Raw genomic sequence first — 25,514 nt, 5'->3', positions numbered from 1 at the left:
CAAATTATGGTGTTTTCTACTCTGGCTGATGGGAACAAAACCCAGTAGAATCAGACAGTCTACATCAAAATCTTGGCTCTACCACTGGCTAACTGTATAATTTTAAGCAAATTACTTAATATATTTGGGTCTCAGTTTCTTAGTCTACAATGTCAGGGATCAAAATAAACCATGGATGAGGGTGCCTGGGTGGCTCAGTTGGTTAAGCATCAACTCTCAGTTTCAGCTTGGGTCATGATATCAAGGTCATGGGATCAAGCCTCACACTGGGCTCCACACTCAACAAAGAATCTGCTTGTCCCTTTCCCTCTCCCTTCTCTCTCTCTCAAATAAATAAATAAATAAATAAATAAATAAATAAATAAATAAATAAAATATTTTTAAAGATCAATCACAGGTGAAACCTCTTATTGAAGGCTATTAGTAAGATCCATTTATTCTTCCTTTTTATTATTTTCCTCTCTTCCCAATGGTAAAACCATCTATCCCAATTGTGAAGAAAGCTCTGCTTTATGAGGACACCACTTAAATATTTCTTCTGCACCCTTAACATACTTCTTCTAGCATTATTTCCTACCATTCTTTTCATTTCTTCATGCACTATGAGTATTTATAATCCTCACCTAGGTTGACAGAAGATTCAGAAAGCAATAAGAGATAGTTCTACTTTCAGAAAGCTTAAGTTCAGAAAGCATGTCCAAGTACTCTGTCCATTCTGAAGTCCTTTCTCCCTATAAAGCTCTCAGGCAAATGAGATAAAGTGCTTAAAGCATTTTGAGAAAAGGACAGGACTAGAAGGTGGACTGGAACTCAGAGCTGCCTGAATAATTAACTGCATAGGGTCAACTGTGTGAAAAACAGGTATTGTCCAATGGTGAGGGCAAGAAACATCATCCATGGGTGTGTTCATGGAAAAAGCAAGGCCATAGGTACTGGACTGGGAAGCAGGCATCCTTATGGGCATGATCAGATAACCAAGACAGCAGAAATCCAAACTACAGGACCATGACCTGAGGAATATCACAGGATCTGGGGAACATGATGGAAGCTTTCCAATGTGAAAGGGAAAAAGCCAAGCTAACTCTTGTTCAGACTAGCCTGGATAGTTTGAGTCTTCAAAAACAGTGATGAAGGAGCCAGCTGTTAGGATCTGAGAATGAAACAGAGGCTCACAAACTAGGTCTCTACTCATGCCTCCCCTGGAATACCTGTTCGTATCTTTCCCACACTTATAACCCAGCTCATATCCCTCTCTAACAGAAAGCCAAGAGGACATGATTTACTTGTCATCTGAACCTGTAATCATCCTACTCTTACCTCTTAGAAAACATATCACATTTTGTTTTTCATTTATAGACATTATTTTGCCACATCTATATGGTAATAAGCATCTTAGAGTTAGTGATTACTTTTTTTCACTTTTCAACAGGTTCAAATGCCATCTCTGCATAGAGGTGACTAAAGCTGAACAATTTCTTTAGCCTGTCTAAGCCTGGTTCCTCATCTGCAAAATAAGCATAACAAAGCCCTGCCTATACCTCCTGGGGTTGTTGTGAAATGCCATCAAAGTCAAGCTTATTGAGGTACTTTATAAATGGTGATGTGTTAGGCAAATGTGACTGCGAATAGGGACACTGAGGTACTAAATATATGTGAGAAACTTCTTTGAGCAAACTATGACAGAATTAAAGTGGGGCTGCCCATCTCACTTCCATCTCCACTCCTCTCTAAAAGCAAAGTTAAGAGCATGGGGTCTGGAACCAGACTGCCTAGGTTCTATGCCAGGTCTATTCCTTATGAGCTTCAGGCAAGTTATTAAACTTTTTTGCAGAAACTATTTCTTACTTTTATATCTCCAAGATGCATAATTGGCATTCAGTGTCAAAAGACCAGATGGAAGCAAAAGATCAACTATCAGTTGCTATCCTAAGTAGCCCCATCATTAAGTGTGTCACCTAACCTGAGTGACTAGTTCTTAATCTATACCTCAAGGCCTTGGACCAGATGAGCTCTTTTTAAATTTAAATTCTCCTATATACTTTAAAGTTCATTTAATAAATCATTCTTAAAGGTTTGTTTTATACTTTATAGTAAAGACTATTATTTGAACCAAAAATAAAAACTTTAGTGAGTGAAAGCATATTTGAAGAGCAAAACTCTTGCTAGGTCTCTTACTAGTTTTGTGACATTGGCAAAGCGTTTAAGCTCCCTGAGACTCCATTTCTTCCTCAATAGCCACATCACAGAATTGCTGTGATTTAAAGCACCTAACAGTGAAGCACAATGATAGCCAGCAATGCCAAATAATAATTACAACTTAGCTTTAAAAATTAGTTTTTAAAAATAGATTTTAAAAGCTTGAAATGAGTTTCCATGGACCCAATGTGTTGAAATACCAGTCATTCACATTTACATTATGAGATTTTACCACCCAGTTGGAATTTATTCCTCTTTATACTTTGTTTGTGTCAGCCTTTCTTTTCCGCCTAATGAACTCCTACTCATCCTTTAATGCCCAGATCAAATGTCACTTTGCCAGTGTCTTCTCCACCTCCTCTGGGCAAAAAGAAGTTTCCCAATGCTATATATACTTATGACAACATTCATCATGTGTCATTTCAAAAACCACATATGGATATGTCTCCTCTACTAGACCATGAATGCCTTTTCAAAAGCAAGGATGAACACAGGGCCTGGCACATGGTAAGTGTTAAATATGTTTTTTATTGTTTGAATAAATGAATGAAAACAAAAAAATAATTCTGCTGCTTTTAGCTGCTATTTAGTAAGTTCACTCATTCTCCATAACAAGAAGAAAGGGCAAGTTAGAAGCTATGTGTAATTCTACAGGCTCAGGTGCAAGCTAAAAAAAAACTAATCAGAGTTTTTCATAAATTCAATCTCAGATAGAAATAGAGTTTAGTGATAGTTACTCATTGCCTCGTGACCAGAAAAAAAAAAATCCTAAAATAGAAGAGTTCTAGTTCTACATGCTGTTTTATTGAAAACATCAGTAAAGCTTCCAAACTCTTGGGAATCACATGGTTCATCTTTTTAAGTCAAGGCAAACAAGAGTAAGAACAAACCCAGGGTTAGTAGACTATAAGTGCCACCCCAAGCAGGCTTCAGGTTTCAAATAAGTTTGATGAAAACCATGATGTGGCCTATTTCTTACGAAAATTATAACTCTGCTGCTCAATTATAGATGTTTGAAAACTTAAGCTGAATCACACACATTTATATTCTGGGATCTTTTTTCCCAAAATGTGAGGAGTTCAAAAGTTCAAACACAGCAGGTTTATAGCCATCACTAATTACCATGGGGGCCCTGGGTAAGTTACTTTATCTTTCTGGGCATTCATTTTGTTCATTGTAAAATGAGACCATTGGCATAGATGATTTTCGAAGTCCTTTCTGACTCTCAACAAAGTCACAGAAGAAGAGATGCACAAGGTATCACTTGGAATAAGCAGAACTGGCATCTGCCAATATGATATATTTTGAAAGTCAAGAAGGAAGAGTCTCCCTCCAAAAATATCTCTGCCCCAATAGGCCCAACTCCACAAGTTAAGTGGCAGGGAAGCAGTGAAAGACACATAGGCTTTTGAATCAGCCAGACCCAAGCTCTGATCCCAACTCTGATACAGTTTTCAGTCAGTGAACAAGTTACTTCATCTCTTCAAGCCTCCATTTTCTCATCTGTAAGATGGTAATATTTAGTCCCTGCTCTACTATTCAGATTTGATCAATGGTAGTCAAAGTGTAGCAGTGCTCTGAGAGTGGCATGCTGCCCCAGCCTACAGGGTTAGCAATGGGCAGCAAATAAGGAGTTCAGATTACCAGCCTCTACTCCAACAAGAAGTAGGATGAGAGGAGACCACCTGTCTTCTGAGCTTTCCTAGAAAAATGGACTTAGTATGGCCCCCCCAAGAGCCCACCCCACTGGGAAAGAAATGCCACCCAGGTCTAGCCAACATTATAATTACAGTTAATTATCTCCAGGTAACAGAGAGTTAATCATAATTTTGTTTTAGCTGCAATTGTAGATTTTTCTGAACCTACCATTCCATCCTTCCTGCCAATACCCCATTGAACTGAGAATTGATTACAACAGTATGTTAAGAGGTGATTTTATGGATTATTTTCCTTTTGTTCAGTGGATGCCACAGAAATTCCTTTTAATGATTTTTAGAGCCTGAGAGACAAGAGCTCAACCAGCAATTTTAGAGTTGAAAGAATCTGAGGGCCATGTAACACGAGACCCAGCCTACCCTCAAAGTATCCTGGGATGTGTTAGGTGGACATAAAAGGAGATACAGCATGTCATTCCTCCTGCGTATGATTTTGGACAGAGTAAAATGAGATGATTTCTGCAACTAATCTAACACGATGCCTAGCCCTAAGAGCAACTTATTAAATGGTAGTTACTGTTAGTAACCACAGCTGATCTGTGTGGCTTCCGTTTATGAATGTTTGGCTATGCCACACTACTTCCCTACTAAATACAATACTCTTTGGACTTTTTGGATCATATATCACTATGAATTTCTTTTTTAAAAGATTTAATATATATACTCCAATACATGTATTTTTTATTTATAAAATATACACATGCTACTCTATATGATAAAATTTACATAAGATAAACATTAAAAAATCCAGAAGAAGAGTCACAAAACTGCAGCAAATAATACTAAAATTTGTATGGAACCATAAAGGAGTTTGTTTTTTGTTTTTTTGTTTTTTTGTTTTTTTCAAACTCCCCATAAAGGAGTTTGAAAGAAAAGCAAAGCTGGTTGTATCACAGTTCCAGATTTCAAGATTTAATACAAAGCTATAGTAATCAAAATGGTATGGTACTGGCAAAAATATAGATATACAGATCTATAGAACAGAATAAAAAGCCAAGAAATAAACTCACACTTATATAGTCAACTAATCTATGACAAAGGAGGCAACAATACACAATTGGGAAAAGTCTCTTCAATAAACAGTGCTGGGAAAACTAGACAGCTACATGTAAAATAACGAAGTTTCACATTCTAATACCATACACAAAAATAAACACAAAATGGATTAAAGACTTAAATATGAGAGCTGAAGCCATAAAACTATTAGAAGAGAACGCAGGTAGTCATTTCTCTGATATCAGCTATAGCAACATCTTTCTAGACATGTATCCTAAGGCAAGGGAAACAAATGCAAAAATAAACTATTGAGACTACACCAAAATAAAAAGATTTTGCACAGAGAAGGAAACCATCAATAAAACCAAAAGGCGGGATCCCTGGGTGGCGCAGCGGTTTGGCGCCTGCCTTTGGCCCAGGGCGCGATCCTGGAGACCCGGGATCGAATCCCACGTCAGGCTCCCGGTGCATGGAGCCTGCTTCTCCCTCTGCCTGTGTCTCTGCCTCTCTCTCTCTCTGTGTGTGACTATCATAAATAAATAAAAAAAAATTAAAAATAAATAAAAATAAAAAAAAAATAAAACCAAAAGGCAAGCTACTGAATGGGAGAGGTATTTACAAGTTATATATCTGATAAGGGGTTAATAACAAAATATATAAAGAACTTATACAACTCAACACCAAAAAAGCAAAGAATCTGATTTAAAAATGGGCAGAAGGGATCCCTGGGTGGCGCAGCGGTTTGGCGCTTGCCTTTGGCTTGGGGCACGATCCTGGAGACCTGGGATCGAATCCCACGTCGGGCTCCTGGTGCATGGAGCCTGCTTCTCCCTCTGCCTGTGTCTCTGCCTCTCTCTCTCTCTCTCTCTCTGTGTGTGACTATCATAAATAAATAAATAAATAATTAAAAATATTAAAAATAAATAAATAAATAAAATAAAAATAAAAATAAAAATGGGCAGAGGCCTGAATAGAAATTTTTCCAAAGAAGACATACAGATGGTCAACACACACTTGAAAGGATGCTTACCATCATTAATCATCAGGGAAATGGAAATCAAAACCACAATGAGATATCACTTTACCCCTACAGAATGGCTAAAATAAAAAAGACAAGAAATAACAAGTGTTGATGAAGATGTGGGGAAAAAAGAACCTTCACACACCATTGGTGGAAATACAAATTGTGTGCAGCCACTGTGGAAAACAGTATAGAGGTTCCTCAAAAAACTAAATAGAAATACCATACAATCCAGTAGTTCCACTACTGAGTATTTACCCGAAGAAAACAAAAATGCAAATTTGAAAAGATGTTTGCAGTTCTGCTTATTGCAGTATTATTTACAATAGCCAGGATATGGAAGCAACCTAAGTGTCAATAGATGAATGGATAAGGAAGATGTGGGATGTGTTTATGTGTGCTTCTGTATGCATATACATAAACAATACTATTCAGCCATAAATAAGATGAGATCATGCCATTTGAGACAACATGGATGGACCTAGAGAGTATTATACTAGGTGAAATAAGTTAGGCTGAGAAAAACAAATACTACATGATTTTACTCATGTGTAATCTAAAAAAAAAAAAAGAAAGAAAAAAAAAGAATAACAAAAATAGAATGAGATCTGTAAATACAGAGAACGAACTGATGGTTGCCAGTTAGGAAGAGGGTAGGGAATAGGGCAAAATAGGTGAAGGGGAGTGGGAAACACAGACTTTCAGATATGGAAAGAATAAATCACACAACTAAAAGGCACAGCATAAGGAATATAGTCAATGTTACTATAATAGTGTATAGTGACAGATGGTAGCTATGCTTGTGGTGAGCATAGCAAAATGTATAAATTTGTTGAATCGCTATACTATACACCTGAAACTAATATAACATTGTGTATCAACTATATTCAAATCTTTTTAAATCCAGAAAACTATGAAAAAAACCCACTTTAAATAGTCTTTATTTCACTAATTTCTAGAACAAAGAAAAACTGTAAGCAATGTATTTGAATATGCCTTATTATTTTTAGAGCCTTGGTTTAATGTTTTGTTTGAAGGCTTCTAAGTTCAGTTTATATCAACACTTAATTGTAATAGTTCTCATAGCTAGAAAAAGAACTTCACATGGAAGTTCCTATTGGAACCAAACATTAGTCTCTCACTAACCTCACTAAATCATAATACTCATTTTTCAATCCTAGCCACCATTTATACAGAAGTTTTTGTTGAAGTTTGGCTAATAAATTTCCATCATGCTTGATGTCAAAAAATTATTCCTGCAAACAAACTGGAAGGATTTGCATATTTACATTTTTTTAACAAATAGATTCAAAACCCACTAAAACTCTCTGGGGAAGTATTAAACATATGGGAAAATTCTGTTTCCAAGTTTATTAAGTATGCAGGTGACAGACATAGAATTCCGACAACTAAACAATATAACAATAAAAAACATTCCCCAAAAGCCATTTTCAAAAATGTCCTCTAGGTTTCTTTTAAAAAGCAGCTAGTTTTTCATTATTAAATGTCACTTCACCTGGTAGAAACGAGCTATTTAATCTGTCCTTATTTTTCTTTTAATTTATCTGGTATGTTGCATATTACCAACAACCACTTGTCATCACATAAAAGGTCAATAAATTGGAGATTTTTCTTTAACTTTAGCAACGTTTTTAAGGGCTTTGACACAAGATAAAAACAGTGAACCTCCATGTTCATGGCTATTCCTGGTTCATTATAAAGCAAGGGTCAGCAAACTACAGTCCTCAGTTCAGATCCAACTCACCACTGTATCTATAAATTTTTACCACAACACAGTCAGACTTGTTCATTTACATATTGTCTATGACTGCTTTCACCATACAAGAGTAGATCTGAAAAGTTGTGACACAGACCATATGGCCTGCAAAACCTAAAACATTGACTATTTTCCTCTTTACAGAAAAATCTGCAAACCCTAGATCATTATAAAATTTTTACTAGTAATGGTTCTGTTTCATAAGATTCACCATCATATACTCCTGGAATTTTAAACACTAAAGCTTTGAATTCCTTTCTGTAATAGCTGTCTATGAATGATGCAGTGATTAAATTTCTCTTGTGGTTCTGTCCCTCTAGCCTTACCACTTCTTTTATTAAAGAAGTCATTAATATATTTATAATTAATATATTCCTCCCAGGATATCTTTACATCAGTGGAAAGAGAGTGAGAGACAGAATAGTTTTTCATGTATTTCATTGTTGAAACAGAATGTAGCAAATATCATAAACTGAGACAAGTTAGAAACATCTGTACTTTGATCCAACCATATCAGAAACTTCCCACATTGTCAAATCTATCCTAATGCTTGTTTCTTCAGATCTTCATCAATGTTTTCTAGGCATCTTCCAAGGCTTTCTGCTGACAAAGGAACACTTTTTTTGCTTATTATTTCAGCCAATTTTTCCCATGGCCGAAGATTGTTTCCTTAATTGTATGCAGCTTTTTAACTTCTATCCTCAAGCAAAAACCATAAAGTTAGTGAAATTATGTTAAGTGAATTTGAGCATTGCCTGGCTAAAACATCATTGTAAAAAAAAGCTGTAGAGATCTGCCCTTTAATGCTCTGGATGCTTCATATCCAAATGTCACAATAATCATGACAGTTACAAAGATAAAACTCAAGCCCAATGTACAGTTTGGGTCAATGTCTATTATTAATGATATTATTTTAATCCATAGTTCCAAGAGACTCCATGAAAATTTCTAAATTTTTGGATTGCTATTTACTAGATCTGACTATATCATTGTTGTTTCTCTATCTCAACATGGATCACAAAGAACTCATAAAAGGGGAAGTGTTCGCCCAACCATTTTCTCATTGTTTCCATATGAGGTATCACCTTCATAATTTCTTCACAGATAGCTTTTGAAGACTTTTATTCATTTTGTGAGGGTTATTTTAGTTAAAACTAGATAATATACTACTCTCTGAATCCACCTCGACCCATATGAACTGCAATATAATTACAGCATGCTGAACACCAACACCCACAAAAAAAAAAAAAACTTAGTCAAGCCTTCTGTGTTATGAGAACCTCTCTCTTCCCTCAGAGCACTCTGTGAACTACATTTCACATTTGACCTATGTGAAAGTACCAATGTCAATCTATTTATTAGATGTTAGTAACATTTAATTTTTCTTATTATGTAAACACATAGAGGAGTCATAATTTTTTTTGCATACACAGTGGACTGTCTTGTATACTCCACTTGGTTTGGAGACCACTGTACTATACAATGATTCTGCCTCTTTAAAAAATACAAGACTCAGAACAAAGGAAGTGAGAGTTATTCTATTAATACTTTTGCAACATCTGCCATGTATAAAAAAAGTCTATCAGGTGCTTTATGAGTGTTACAAAGATGAATCAAATTAATCAAACATAGATCCTGCCTTCAGCCCCAGTCATCCATTTATCCACTCAGCAAACATTTATTGGGTATCTTCCAGTTCCGCGGATGGGGCTAGGCGCTAGGGTTTGGGTGGCATGGTGACTTTCACTTCAGACATGGCAAACAATTCAGCCAACTTGAATTCACTTGAACAGATTGGTCATTATTATGCAAATTTTTCATTTTTTATCTGCCCAGAATTCATTCTCTCTTCCTAGTAGCACTCCAGTTTCCTTTTGGGCAACTACCTCTCTCCCATTGTGAGACACTGAACCAAGCTGAAACTATAGGATCAAAGACACCATGAATAAGAAGTGCATGCTCTGCATGGAAAACCAAAACAGACAGAAGCAAGAAGAGAGACCAAATCATCCCAGGATAAGAACAGCCTTCCTTCTTTAGTCTCCATTTCCCTTTTGCTGACCCTCTAAGGTCATTTCTTCTCCATAAACACCTATAGCATTGCCTCACTGTCTTGGACATGAGATGTTAGAACCATATAATAAATATACCGTTTTACTTGAGTTAATTTAAGTGTTCCTCTTCTCTGAGAATTATTTGGTCCCAGAAAAGAAAGTTATGAACAAAAAACAGAGGAAATTAAGAATTGTTATTGTAGGGTTGCCTGGCGGGCTCACTCAGTAGAGCATGTAACTTTCGATCTCCGGGTCGTGAGTTGAAGCCCCATACTGGTTGTAGAGATTACTCAAAAATAAAATCTAAAAAAAAGAAAGAACGATTATTGTAGAAAAGTAGGAGGCTCTCTAACCTTCCCTTCACTATTCTCCACTCTAGATGAGGAGTTAATAGTCTGAGATGTACAGTGGAGAATCAAGTGGTTAAACTTTTAAACTTTTGCCTTGAGTCTCCATGCAACCTTAGGCAAAGTATCATTAGAAAGAGGAGAAAAGGGAGCCTGGTTGACTCAGTTAAGTGTCTGTCTTTGGCTCAGGTCATAAACCCAGAGTCCTGGATTGAGCCTCCCCTACCAATCAAGCTCCCTGCTCAGCAGGGAGTCTGCTTCTCCTTCTGCCCTTCCCCTTGCTCATACTCTCTCTCTCTTAAATACATAAATAAAATCTTTTTTTTAAATGGGAGGGGGGGACACCAGGGTGGTTTAGTGGTTGAGTATCTGCTTTTGGCTCAGGTCATGATCCCAGGATCCTAGAATCGAGTCCCACATCAGGCTTCTCCCAGGGAGCCTTCTTCTCCCTCTGCCTATGTCTCTGACTCTCTTTTTCTCTCTGTATCTCATGAATAATTAAATAACATCTAAAAAAAATTGTAAGAATCTTTTAAAAAAAAAAGAAGAAAGAAAAAACTCAGTTCTATGTTGCCTGACTTGAAACAGATTAGGAATAAGATTCATTTGTTGCTATCCCAGCTTGGGGGCTCTGGTGTGGAAATTCTTCTTCATCGTTTCCCTGAGGGTCTAGGGGTCCCCTTTAGTCTAATAATTTTAGAAGGAACACTATGAGGGTTAGCCAGTGGCAGATACTGAATTAAGGTATAAGCTGGTAAGCTAGGCATTGCTTCTGTTGGAAGGAAAACTTTGGAGGACATCTGACAAAATGATCAAGGTTTCATAAAGGGCGATCTTGATCTTCAAAAGTCCTGGGAATATGGGACACCTGGGTGGCTCAGTGGTTGAGCATCTGCCTTCAGCTCAGGTCGTGATCCCAGAGTCCTGGGATTGAGTCCCACATCAGGCTCCCTGCAGGGAGCCTGCTTCTCTCTCTGCCTGTGTCTCTGCCTCTCTCTGTATGTCTCTCATGAATAAATAAAACATTTTTTTAAAAAGTCCTGGGAATAGATAATGTAAGGTTTTCAATCCTATAAAAAGTGTACAGTCAGCTGGGAATGTTTCTGATCCAATGTGACTCCAGGGCACAAAGACAAGGCCCATCACACAAGTTTTCTAAATTCACTTGCCCAGATTTTTCTTGAACCATTTTCCTAACTCTGGGTTAATGGCTCTTCTTACTTTCTCACCACTTCCCTTTCATCCTTTCATACCTGAAGCTTTAGTCCCTCTTTCCCCTGCCCCCCTCACTAAAGTCCTTAAGACTGGACTCAGTATCATTAGAAAGAACTTCTATGACCAATGAAAAAAATCAAAGCCCAGTGAAAAAGGTAAGAAACCAATAACACCATGCCCCTTCCTCAAGAGCATGAAAGGTTGTTTAAAACAAGTCTCCTGGAGAGCCCAGATGGCTCAGTCAGTTAGGTGTCTGCCTTTCAGGTCATGATCCCAGGATCCTGGGATCCAGCTCCAAAGAGGACTCCCTGCTCTGTGGGGAGCCTGCTTCTCTTTCTGCCTGCAGCTCCCCCCTGCTTATGAACACTCTCTAATAAATAAAAAAATAAAATCTTGAAAAAAAGTCTTCAAAATACAATTACCTAAATTATTATTTCCTGTAAAGGGGTATTTAGATATAGATATATGGATATAGATGATATATATGCAAGATAGATAGACAAATATATATATTCTGAAGAACATGTTCACTACTCAAAAATGAGCTGAGTGATTCCTTCTAATTCAAAATAGTAAAGACAAAAAAGTCCAGATTTCCATTTTAATACAAATTAAACATTAAATAAATATATGTAACTTTACTGCAAAGCCATTTCTGTTTACAGATAGTGCTTTAAGATTGACTAATACAAATGCTGGAGTTCTAGTTATTGGAATGGGCATGTCTGAGAGGCACCAGAGGAACTGAGAAAGCTTGACCTCTAACCCTGCATAAGTACTTCACTTTGGTGAAATTCCTTCCATTTGGGAGAACCTGAAGCTGCCATAATATGTGTTGAAGAAATTCATTCCTTTGCCAGAGGGGTGCATCTTTGCTATTCCTGTTCAGTAGGAGGTAATACTTATTATAAAAAGATTACCACCACATAATGTATTCCCCTTTTAATCCTTTTTGGAGTTTTTCATTGAGGATATTATATTCTTCAGTTAGACATGGGTTGCTGAACCAGGAAAAGTCTCATTCAAAGCCTCCCAAGAAGAAGGAAGATCTTTCAAAGATTTGGACTTAGAGCTAAATCAAGATAGAGTGAATATATTTTAGGAATCTGCATGATGGCTACGTTACTTTGGCCTGGGACATTCTTGGAATGCTAATTACAAGAGGGAAGTTTGTATTAGACTGGGCAGTTAAGAAGTAGATTGTAGTAGACTGGTAATCTATGTTTTCTCCCAAAAAGCTTTCACACGTTTCTTCTGTTATGAGATTCCTCTACCTTGGCTATGCACTGGGCAAATTATCCAGGTCTGGCCAACTTCTTTGGCAATTTCAACAGTTCAAGGTGAAGCATGTGACACAAACAAAACCAATTAGAATCTTCATCAAGACTGAAATAGAAACTCTGGGAGAAAGGTTTTTTTTTTTTTCCTGTGGGGTTCGTAAGCTAGGACTACCAGCAGCCATGTCCATATGGAAAAGTAGGAGAGAATGACACCAACATGCAAAGAGGAGCAAATGCAAGTAAAGATGATAACAAGAGCAGCAGGAGAAAGAATTCCTGGTAGTATGGAGGCCTTGATTCTAGCCCTAAGACCCTAATTCCTGCAGTTCTTCCTGTAGTTCTGTGAACTACCCCATCCCTGCTCTATGACACAGTAAACCACCTCCCTTATTTGTGGAGGCCAATTTATATGGGCTTCTATCATTACAAAGAGTTCTGACTAATAAATGCCCAGAACCATGGGGTACTCAGAGAAATTAAACAAAAGTTTAGCTTGCTGTTACTGTTTTTTTTTTTTTTTTTTTTACTGAAACTGTAATACATGCCTTGGTAGACATTCAAACAGTATACAAAGGTATATTATGTAATTATAAAATAAGTCTTCCTCCTCCCACTCCCAGAGCCCCACTGCAGAGGCAAAAATTTAGCCATTTCTTATGTATCCTTCTAGGAATTTTCTTGGATTAACCTTGTTGTACTGTAAAGGGACAAGGAAAGAACAAAGGAAGTGAGATTTAGGGTTCCCAGATCTAGCTCAACAAAGCAGAGATGTATCATATTATCTCTATTTTTTCCTTTTCTAATGGTAATGGGTTTAAATCTGCAATTATAAGACTGTCCTACCTTGAACTTTCACATTTTATATTTTTAAGTAAAATCTCAACAAGGAAGTACAAGTTAATGAGTTTTGTTTTGTCATCATGGAGGACTTTTACAACGCACTTTAAAACATCCAACATCTTGAAACAATTAACAAAACCACTGAACTTCACAGAAAGTTGGTTTGTTTTTTTAAGACCTATAAACATAAAGGGATTTATTTTTTTAACTCTATATCCAAGCTGCCCAGTTTGAGATTTCCCTCCTGTAAAATAGTCAAGGGGTCAGACAATCTATGTTGTCAGTGTGGTTTCATTTTTTTATCTTTAAATTTGTGGCACAAAAGAAATTGCTAGAAGACCAAGTTTAAAGGTACTGCTGATTCAAATATATTTTGGAAGTAGCTACACAATACATGAAGGTCTGACCAAAAATAGATGCTACACAATATTGTGAATGCACTAAATGCCATTGATTTGTTCACTTTAAAATGTTTTATTTTTTATAATGTGAATCTCACTGCAACAATAAAAAAAAAAAGATGGTGTTTAAGAAAGTTCTACATTTTGTAAAGCAAACCTACACTAAAAAAATTTTTAGAGTCATCCTGTCTGGCAAAAAAGCAAGAACTAACCCTTGTTGCCAATCTACTCTGACCAAGACTCTGTGCTAAAAGCTAGAGAAGTTATTATAGTATGTGAAAAGGTGATGGGCACTTCGAGGAAAGAAGTTGAATTGGGTAAGAAAAATTAGAATAGATAGCAGGGTGGAGGCAGTATTTAAAAAGATGGTCCTGGTAGGCCTCATTTAAAGGGTAATATTTAAGTAAACATTCAAAGAATGAGAGGGAGCTGATCAAGCTAATATCAGATTTCTGAGAGAACATTCCAGAAAGAGAGAACAGCCAGTTCCAAGGCCTTGAGGCAGACACATGTCTGACATGTTCAAGAAACAGCAAGGGTAGCATGGCTAGAGTAAAGTTAACAAGAGAGAAAGTGATGGGAGATGAGGTCAGAGAGCTAATTGAGGGCCTGAGGACCCTGGAGGTTATGACGAAGACTTTAGCTTTTACTTTTGGTAAACTGGAGAACCATAACATACTTTAGGAGCCATGGCTGCAACAGATACTGTGCTGAGAATAATCTAGCAGGAGGGAAGAAGAAAGGACAATGGTAGAATCAGAGAGACCTATTAAGAGGCTCTTCCTGTACACCAAGAGGAAGACAATGACTGGGGAAGTAACAATGGAAATGGTGGAAAATGGTCCAATTATCAAATTATTTTTAAAGTGAAGCTCCCGGAATAACTTTTTTTTAAAGACATTTTCTTTTTCTTTTTCTTTTTTTTAAAGATTGTATTTATTTATTCATGAGAGACACACAGAGAAAAAGAGAGGCAGAGACACAGGCAGAGGGAGAAGCAGGCTCCATGCAGGGAGCCTGACATGGGACATGGGACTCGATCCTGGGTCTCCAGGTATCAGGCCCTGGGCTGAAGGAGATGCTAAACCACTGAGCCACCCAGGCTGCCCAAGCTCCCAGAATTTCTGATAGGTTATATAGGAGATGTGAAAGAAAGAGATGAGTCAAGGATGAATTCAAGATTTGGGACTCAAACAACTAAAGGGAGAAAGCCACCACACACTAAAATAAGATAGCTTAGAGTGAAGCAGATTTGAAATAGAGATATGAAGTAGGAGGAGGATGGACAGGAATGACAATCAGAAGTTCAGTTTGGGACAAGTTAGATTTGAAATGTCCATTAGAAAATCAAGTGGAGGGCACCCCAGTCTCCCTACAAGCAATAATATTTAATCATGGTGCTATCCATCAAACCCAATGCTTTCTTTCTCCCCCAAGAGTGAACACCTGACCCTGATCTGCTGTCAAACTGTAACATGGTTCTTCCATACTTCTCTTCATTCTGCATCCCATTGCCTGTTCTAGATGGAAACATTAATTTATTTGAACCAAATAACTCTTTTCAAAAGATGTTACAATTTACTGCTATTTTAAGAAAGCCATGACTAAATCTTTTACAACAATTATGATAAAAGGGCCCCCAAATGGTGATTTTTTTTTTTTCGAGAAGGCTTTATTAGTACGGGGCTGGGGAGGGGCTCAGTCCTTCTTGGCGGCCGCTTTCCGCATGGCCGCCAGCACGTTGCTCAGCTCCTCTCTCTTCCTCTTGGCGCGGATGTGCGTCCCGACCCGCTTCTTGATGAACTTGAGGGCGCACTTGTCCTTGGACACCTTGAGCAGCTCCATGGCCCGCCGCTCGTACGGGGCGAAGCTGCACACCTCCCAGATCATGTCCCGCACGAACTTGGTGTGCTTGGTGAGGCGCCCGCGGCGGCGGCTGTGCCTCGGCTTGCTCACGTTCTTCGTCACCTTGTGGCCCTTGTGTTTTCCCAGACTGGGTAGGAGATCTGGTCCAGTGAAGTGACACCTCCCAAAAGGAACCTGGACCCTTATGACTAAGATATATCTGATTTGAGTTAGATCAAGGATATTAATTTCCTAGGAGGCAGTATTTGGAATCTGACTAAATATGGGCAAAAAATCAGTCATAATAGAAACAGGACAGATCAATAAAAATCACCCTAACCATTAGTCCTTAGTTTATCCAATCAGTTTCAAGCTTTCTTCCATGCCAAACCTCTTAAGGAGCACAGTAAGATTAAAGCAAATGAGTTTTTAACTTGAGTATGCACACACAAGGCACCATGGGCATCTCATAGCCATGCCAAACAGGCAGAGAGGACAAAACAAAATCCTGGCCCTGCATATACACAGACAGATCGTTAGCAGAAGGAATAGGCCCAGCTGCAAAGGCAAATACCAGACTGGCAGCCAGATGGGTGAGGCACAATGGCCAGAAGACACAACAAGCCCAAGCATGACTAAAGCAACTGGTCCAATCAAATGAGTAGAGCACAATGGAGAGGAATCCAAGCATCCTGTCTGCCTTCCCCAGTCAGGCAGACAGACAGGTGGGGAGTGTTTGTAGACAAATTATCCATGGGCAGCAATAGACTGGTATACAGATCCAGGTTCCTGTCCCCGGAGAACAGCTGGCAAGTGTCACATCAGATGTCAGGGCCCAGTCTCAGGCTGAGCTCAGGGCCAATGTCCAATCCTAAAGGGGGACAGTGCCTTTGAGCAGGAGAACTAGAGATCGGGTATAAGCCAGATCTGTGGCTTGGGTCAACAATGGACAGGAAGAGGACACATGTCACTTGGGAGAACATGTTACTAGACCATCAAACCCCAAGTTTAGGTGAATGACTGGCTGCCAAGTCCACTAGTGGCACTGAGGTGGTTGATCTACTTCCTCAATTGGTTTAGACTCAGAAATGGTGGGTGGGGATCAGGAAGGGAGGGCAACTGGAAGCAAGGTACATCAGTGGACCCAAAAGGGAGTAGCTGGGCCACATAAAGACATAGAAATGAGGCAGGAGACCAATAGGCTTGCGTTATTTGCCTCATCATGCACCATGCCTACCCTCTGACAAAAGTGCTAATGGGAAAGAAATGGCTACAGTTGAATTACTCACTTGGAAATCTAAGTGGGAAACATGAATAAATAGTCATTCATTCCTTCAACATTTATTGAGTACTTACTGTATTCCTAGCTCTTGCTGTAGAGCATGCAAAGATGTCACAGACATGGTATCTGCCCTCAAGTACCCTACAGTAGAACAAGCACGATAAAGGACTCACAAAAATAACTATATGATAAGTCCCAGCCAAGAACTGTGGAGCACAGATGAAAAAATGAAGACCAGCCAAAAAAGAACAGAAAAGCCTCATAAGCTTCTTGGGAAAAACAATCTAGCCATTTCTGCCTGGACTGCATAATTCTCTCCATTGCTCTATCAGAGATTTCCATCACCGCTGGGTGTTGCCAGTTGTATCCAACTCCAGGTCTCAAGACAGCCATTTTGGGTTTGGATTTTGTTTTGTTTTGTTTTGTTTTGCTTTATTCTTTCTCAACGGTCTTTTTTTTTTTTTTTAAAGATTTTATTTATTTGAGAGATAGAGAGAAAGAGAGCATGAGTAGGCACAGAGGAAGAGGGAGAAGCAGACTTCCCAGTTGAGCAGGTAGCCCAACATGGGACTCGATCCCAAGACCCTGAGATCATGGCCTGAGCTGAAGGCAGGTGCCCCTGAAGACAGCCATTTTGACTTTATCCACATCCTCCTCAACTATCTAAGTCTTGGGCATTATGGTTCAATTACAGAGGGGGCCCAGGACTCTATAAAATAGTACTGAAAATTCCTAGCACATACTAAATAAGTAGTCTGAACTTATTATACTCCCCATAAAGTGAGGCTAAAGATAACAGGCACTTCAAAGGGCTATTTCAAAGATTAAGTGAAATAATGGTACGTAAAAGGGTTTTGTAAACTGGAAAGAACTAGAAAAACATTTATTGTTTTAATGGGGTCCCAAATTGAGCCTAATTGGTTTGAGCCATGCCTGATATGTTTGAAGAACTGGCATCTGGGGCATCTGAGAGTCACTCCACGTAAGGACGAGGACATGGTTTTGCTCACATGCCAGAAAAAGAGACAAAGTTGGGTAGGAAGCTGCAGCATGTATGCTGGCCCAGTGCCACACCCAGAAGTCAGAACTTAGCAGAAAGAGGGGCTTCATGAAAAAGCTGAGGGAGCTGTTTTCACAAAGGGACTAATGCTTTAGGGGCTAAGGACAAACTAAGATGCAAAATGGGGCAGGGGAGAGAGTGAGGGGATAGAGGTGAGGAGGAATGGATGAGACAGTGGTCTTCCTAACACAGGGAAAATTTCAAAGCATTCAATGCTGCTTAGTCACCTGAAGAGTTTCCACATGAGCAGAAAGCATTCTTGGTGCAGACATGAACACGTAGGACATCCACTGTAACTCACCCCCGAGTCTCTAGGTGATCCAGAGATGGCACCAATATGAGCGTGAGAGGAAAAATGAAAGGAGTCCTTGTGAGTAGCTGTGAAATGCTTCTAGGGGACAAAGTCTCACAGGAAGGGTGAGCAAAACATAGGCCATAACTCCTAACATGACCCCAATAGTGATCTTCACAGGTTGGTAAGACCTGTAGACACCATGTGAGTTTAGGTAGCATTAGATGTTGTTTCCATCACTTTTGTTGTTTCCTGTTTTCATTCTCAGGAAGCCTGAGGTTGGAGGTGTGTTACCCAGCAAGGCTAGAAGCCCCTTTTCTTGATGAAGACCACCCAAAAGTGAGCCATGGCATTGTGAAGCACCGAACTCATGCTTTCAACAAATGCTGCTCAAATCAGCTGCAGCACCCTGTAAATCCTGACTCTCACCTCAGTGTTTCCAAGTCTGGAAGAAGAGGGAAGGGCAGGTGGAAGGATGTGGAAGATTACGACATAGGAGCTGCATGGCGAGGTGGCAGGTAGAGGAGACAGGTAACAACTGCACACCAGTAAGAAAACATAAAATTTCCCTCTTAAGTGGAGATGGGGGTAGAAGCTCAGTGTAGGAAGCTGGGGGCAAAGGCGAGTCAGAGAGAACAAAATGAACCCCCCTCCAAAGATATGGCAGGAAGTCTGGTCAAGGGTGGGGATGCTGGGTTTTCTCCCTCCCCCACAGCCCACCACCATTAAGCCTAGAATTCTGTCCCAAGCACCTTGAGAAGTGTCTCACACGTGCCCAGCATTGGACACACCACACAGAAGCCTGCATTCACTCAACAAGGAGAGAGTAAACAATTCATCTGAGGTCTGCCAAGAGAGCTCTCGGGCACTATAATGTTCTCTGAGGTTGAACGTTGGCCCTTGCCAGAGAGGGAGGAGCCCAGGAAACAACAGGGGTCTCCTTAGCAATTTGGGAATCTCTATCCAAATGTCAGCTCACGGACTGCTCTGACCAGTCCAGCAGTGCCTGGGCCTCTGCTATAGGCCGCTATAGGCTGCTATAGGCTCAACTTCATCCAGAAAATTGCTGCTTCTGACCGAGTTGATGCCTGTTTCCCAGCCCATCCTGGGTGCCAATCCTTGGAAGAGCTCAGTGTTAAGACAGGTTGGGGTGGGAGGTGGCAAATCCATGGATCCCAAAATGGATAGTGAGTGGCTAATTGGTGAGTGGACAAGTGTGGGTTTGGGGAGAGAGCAGGGTTTCACAGAGATGGAGCTATTTTGGCAGAGATTTAAATAGTAAATAGGAGCTCACCAGACAGGAAAGGAAGTGAAGAGGTGTAACTAACTTTGTTAGCGCTTACCATGTGCCAGGAAGTGTGTCAAGAGCATTTCAGGCAGAAAGAAGAGCAGGTACAAAGTTGTGTAGAAATGTGAAAGTGCCTGATACATAATGGTTAGTGTACACTGTGGGAGTTGTCAAAAGACAAGACTAGAATGGCAAATTGAAATGGCAAAGAACTTAAATTTGTTTTAAATATGTATACATATTTTTTGGCTGTTATTTGACTGGCATGGGTTTGTCCTGAATTCACGCTATAAAATACTTGTCACCATATATGTAGGTCAGAATTTAGATGATAATGACCCTTGTCGTTTTCATTTCATAGCTGAACTTATTCAAAGGTCGGTTTGTAAAAAATAAAAAATAATTAATTTTAAAAATGGATGATTCAAAAAATTATCTACATATTTCAAATACATATATATTTATGTATATTTGTACATAGGTCTGGAAAGATAGATAGCAATATGTTATGGTGGTGAAGATTCTGATGAGTTTCATTTTTACTTTTTTTTAGGTATCTATATTTTTTTCTTTTCTTTTTCACCAAAAAAAAAAAAAAAAGGAGGCTGAGGAAGCAGGTGGGTCTGAATACCATCTTAGAATGTATGCACTAGATTCTGCAGGCACTGGGAAGCCACTGAAAACTCTTGAAGGAAAGAGGTGAGCCATCAAGAGCTTCTTAGGTGGGAAGCCCTTGGTGACTCATTTCATTTCTCCTTTCCTGGGCCCCTCTTCCCTGTGCCACCCACAGACCCAAAAGTCAAGCCTGTAGGATTAAACCTCTCAGTCCATGAGATGGGAAGCTGCCAGTAATAAGCAGAGGCACAGTCAATGTGAGTACATTTCTCTGTCCATGAAGAGCTCCCCAAAACTTGACAGCAAGCACAAAACAACCTGGCTCTGCCCCAAGCACAAAAAACAAGGGGGAAAAAAAAGGACAGGTGGTGAAGCATTCACAAAAGCAGGAAAAAAAGGCAGATTGTTTTTTTTCCCCCTACAATGTAGGAGCTTTTATTACTAGAAAATAAAATCCTGTCTGAGCAAATGCCAGGAAAACGATTAAGGGCTCAATTTAGACCGGGAGGCTTGGCTGGGCACTGCTGAGCAGAGAGCTAAACAATGTCAGCCCCACTCTCTGTGCACATCACGTTTGGGGTGAGCGGCCCAAGACATAGCCAGGCCTCTTGCCGCCAGTTCTGCAGAATTACAGTTAAGCTTTGGCCACTTGGTTTCAGTTAAAAGGATTGTGTGGAAGGAAGGATAAAAGGCTCTTGCGTGCAGACCAGCTAGTGCATCTGAGAACTGGGAAGAAATGAAGCCAGGTCATTGCCAAGCCCTGCAGAAACATTTCTTTCCTGTGGTTCTCAGGATCCCCACCCTGACCCAGGAAGAGCATGACATGGTGGAGAAGCATGGGCTGGTTTGGGAGTCAGACAGGCCTGAGTTGGAGCCCTCATTCTACTGTCCATGGGGCCTTTGGGCAAGATTTTAATTTCCTTGAGCCCCAGTGTCTTATCAGTAAAGTGAAAATAACAATTTATAGAATTATTATAGGGATAAAAATGACATGATACTTACAAAAGCACCAATAAAGCAGATAATTTGTAGTTTCTTCCTTCCTCTTTCTTCCTCCAAAGCATCCTAAACCAAAGAATTGTGGTACAATGGAAAAGGTGTGAGATTAGAGATTGAGAAACTAGTGTTCTAGTCTTTGTTCAACTACAAATGAGCTGTAGTGACCTTGGACAAGTCACTCAGTCTCTTTGGGCGTTGCTTTCTCCTGCTGAAATATGTGGTTCTTAGATTAAATAATCTCTTTCAATGTTAATTATAATAACTACTACTATTAAGCAATTGCTATGTCCCAGGCATGTTGCTCAGCAATGCATATGTATTATCTTATCAAGAAAATCTAGCTACTCTGTAGGTTCTAGGTCAGGCTTAAGCAGCTGCCAATTCTTAAAACTATACCCGGGGTTTCAGGTCTAAAAACACTGATCTGCTTGTAGCAGCATAAAACAGTCCCCACAGAGAAAGAATCTCATATCAGGAGGTGGGAAGGAGCTATTGTAAATGAATGTCCTAGGGCTTTTGATCAGGCCAGAGAGAGGACATTGTGATGAGGACCTAAGGAACCAGACGACAGGCAGCCATCAGCCAAGTGAGCAAGTAGTTGGCAGCCAAGGTCAGCATAGCAAGGCAAGCAGAGGCCTCTCAGGGGCCAAATGCAAGTTCAAGCAGAGATGCAGGCCATCTGGACTACATGTACACTGTGAAGTAAGTGGGCAAGAGGGAGAGCTGTGACTTGGCAGCCAGCTGCCATCCCTGGGGATACAAGACCTGACTCTGGCAACAAGGAGACTCAGTAAGAAATATAAAAGCCTAGCATTCATGGCGAGGCTATAGTATCCAGTATAGTATCATGATAGTTTATGAACTATCATAAACCTGGTATCATTTGTCTATTGTTCTGTGACAAACCTCCTCCAAAACTTAATGGTTTAAAACAGCAAATATATATTATTTCTCACAATTTTGTGGGATGGCTAGGCTCAGATGGGCAGTTCTTCAGCTCTACGTAATGTCATCTGGGTTGACTAAGGTGACTACATTCAGCTAGGAGCTTGGCTGAGGCTAGAACATAAAAGATGGCTTCACTCACGAATCTGGTAGTGGATGTTAACTACTGGCTGGGACACCTCAGTTCCTCAACACATGGCCTCTCATCTTCCACGGTCTACCTCCACATGGTCTCTCCATCAGAATTAACTGGACTTCTTTACAATGGCAGGTGTTTTCTAAAAGGGCAAAATAAGAAACAGGTCAATATACAAAGAATTAATTCTCTCTCTTTATACTAGCAAAGAACAATTAGAAACTGAAAATTTTAAAACAATACCACTGATAAGCCCAAAACATTAAAGACTTAGGTTTAAGCTAAAAATAAACACTGAAAAAAATTGTTAAGAGTTAAATACATGGAAATATATACCATATTCATAGATAGGAAAACTCAATATTGTTAATGTCAATTCTTCCCAAATTGGTCTCTAGGCTTATGGAAATCCCAATATTTTCCAAAAGAGGGCAAGTTTTAAAGATATTTACAAGTTGATTCTAAAAAGGACAAAAAACCTATAATAGCCAAACCAACTTTAAAAACGAATAGCAAGTGAATGGTTAAACAATCTCCATACAATGCAATACTACTGAGCAATAAAAATGAATGAAAGATTAAAATACACAACAACTTGGGTGAATTTCAAAGGCATTCATTACTCTAAGTGAAACAAGCTAGTCACAAATTTTATATACTGTATGATTCCATTTATATGTCATTCTGGAAGAGGCAAAAATATAGGACCTTAATATAATCAAGACAATGTGGTATTAAAGATAGGATAAATACATAGATCAGCGGAATAGAATAGAAAGGAACTTAATATAATCCCTCATCACAGAAAAAAACACATATGGCCAACTGATTTTTGACAGAGGTGCAAATGCATTTAAATAGAAAAAGGAGGGATCACTGGGTGGTGCAGCAGTTTAGCACCTGCCTTTGGCCCAAGGCGTGATCCTGGAGACCCGGGATCAAATCCCACGTCGGGCTCCTGGTGCATGGAGCCTGCTTCTCCCTCTGCCTGTGTCTCTGCCTCTCTCTCTCTCTCTCTCTGTGACTATCATAAATAAATTTTAAAAAAAATAGAAAAAGGACAGACTTTCTAACAAATGGTGCCAGAACAACTGGATATCAATATACAAAACCATGAATCTTGATCAACATCGCACACCTTGCACAAAATTTAACAAAATGGATTATAGACATAAGTGTGAAATTATAAAACTTTTGGAAAAAAATATAGGAAAATATTTGTGATGTTGGGTTGGGCAAAAAAGTTCTTGGTAGGACAAGAAAGCACAATATATAAGAGAAAAATATTGATTAATGGGACTTCAAATTTAAAATTTTTTGTGCTATGATCTATGAATTATTGAACTCTACCTCTGAAATTAATGTGTACTATATGTTGGCTAATTGAATTTAAATTTAAAAAAACTTTTTTTGCTCTATTAAAGACACTGATATATCATTCTGGAAAAGGCAAAAATATAGACATAGAATAGATCAGCAGGGCAGCCCGGGTGGCTCAGTGGTTTAGCGCCTGCCTTCGGCCCAGGGCATGATCCTGGAGACCCAGGATCGAGTCCCACATCGGGCTCCCCTGCATGGAGCCTGCTTCTCCCTCTGCCTGTGTCTCTTCCTCTCTCTCTCTCTGTCTCTCATGAATAAATAAATAAAATTAAAAAAGAAAAAAGAATAGATCAGCAGTTGCCAGTGGCTAACATTTGGTAGAAGGTTTCACTATAAGAGGCAGGGAATTAGAGAATTTGGGGAAGAAAACTTTATATTCTGATTGTTAGCAGTTACACAACTCTGCATACCGATCAAAATCAGAAAAATGTACACATAACAAAGAAAGTAGATTTTACTGTATATATATTTTTAAAAACTAGTGCCATAAATAAAATTCAGCCAAAAAAAAGATCAAATCAAAATTCCACCGGACCTACCATGGTGAGGAGACCAAGTATTATTATCTCTATAGCAAATATTTTTAAATGTTCAATCCCTTTTTTAATAAAAAATGAAGCTTTAATCAAAGAAATACCATTTTGCCTGTCTTTTATATATATTTTTAAACTTTTAATAATACCAGTACTAGCAAAGGTATAATAAAATGAGCATTAACAAATGCAATGAGTGGGCATATGAATTGGTACATCTTTTTTGGAAGACTATATGGCAATATGCATAAAGAGGCTGAAAAGTATTCTTAACCCTTAGAAAAGTAAAGCGACTTCTAGGAATCAATGCTAAGGAAATAATCAGAGATTCTGATGAGGATCATTATCTTTTCTGCATTGAAATGCTGTCTCCCTCATCACAGGGACAGACGTGCAGCGGGTCCTAAACAAATGTTGCCGACTAACTGGATGGCAACTGACTTCCATAAAACATCTGCTTCCAGCCAGGAGCCTGGTAGGAAGAAAAGCCTTCTACCGCCAGGCCTGTTTGGTCAGAATGCTGCCTTCTGTGTAACAGCACTGAATGACTGTCTATACTCACTGGGAAGAACCACAGTGATGGTTACATTCCTAATGAGTTAGCAAGTGATGCCCCTGGCCATGCCCATAGAGACAGCAGGGGTCCTCATCCAGGCTGACTGCTTCATGAGAGAAAACTTCAGAAATCAGATTGAAGACAATCAAAGAGGCAAGAGAGTCAGTTCAGCAGACACTGGGGACTGCTGGGAAAGCCAGGGAATCTGGGCTGAGAAGACACTTTAAGATGGAGGAAGACCCTGGCAAAGGACACAGGGTCTAGGCTTTGTCTCCAGACCCTACTAGTGATGCCTATGCCCTACTAATTATTCTGTTTAATCTCAGTTAAAATTCCATTAATCCCTTTGCTCTGTGTGATTATGTGCACACCGCAACTCCACTCCCCATCTCTGGCTGAGTGTTTATCTGTTTATACAACAGCCTTTGCCCTGACCACAGTGCTCTAGGAACCCCCTCAGTCCTGCTACCCAGGCTCTTTCCTCTGTCCCTTGGCTCCTCCAGGCCCCACTCTACCCACCATCTACCCCCTTGCACACCTCTCATACTCCCTCAAAGATCACAACTGTGCAGGCTTGGTTGATGGGATCATGTTACTGAAGAAGGAAGCAAGGAATCTTTCCATGATAGTATCTCTAACGTAGAAAATTAATTCTGTATGCTGACTATAACGAACAGTAACCACTCTTAACATTTATTAACCAAGCACTAGCTGTGTGATAAGCATTGTGATAAGTGCTCT

The 25,514-nt window shown here is 39.4% G+C and overlaps 1 long non-coding RNA gene and 1 pseudogene across 3 annotated transcripts in view; one reads left to right on the top strand and one right to left on the bottom strand.

Annotated features, from left to right (window-relative positions):
- The window catches only part of LOC140594554 (uncharacterized), an 88,171-nt gene extending 67,962 nt beyond the window's left edge, over positions 1 to 20,209 (top strand). For all 3 annotated transcript variants that reach the window (XR_011995468.1, XR_011995466.1, XR_011995467.1), the window contains one exon: positions 18,590 to 20,209. This is a non-coding gene — a long non-coding RNA (uncharacterized lncRNA). The remainder of the gene's footprint in view (positions 1 to 18,589) is intronic.
- LOC140594789 (large ribosomal subunit protein eL36 pseudogene) lies at positions 15,493 to 17,090 on the bottom strand (annotated as a pseudogene).
- Positions 20,210 to 25,514: the final 5,305 nt, after the last annotated feature.

This window comes from Vulpes vulpes, chromosome 12 (assembly GCF_048418805.1).
Source record: "Vulpes vulpes isolate BD-2025 chromosome 12, VulVul3, whole genome shotgun sequence".
Taxonomy (NCBI): domain Eukaryota; kingdom Metazoa; phylum Chordata; class Mammalia; order Carnivora; family Canidae; genus Vulpes; species Vulpes vulpes.
Note: the sequence above shows the minus strand (reverse complement) of the source record. Positions and strands in the feature narration are given on the sequence as shown.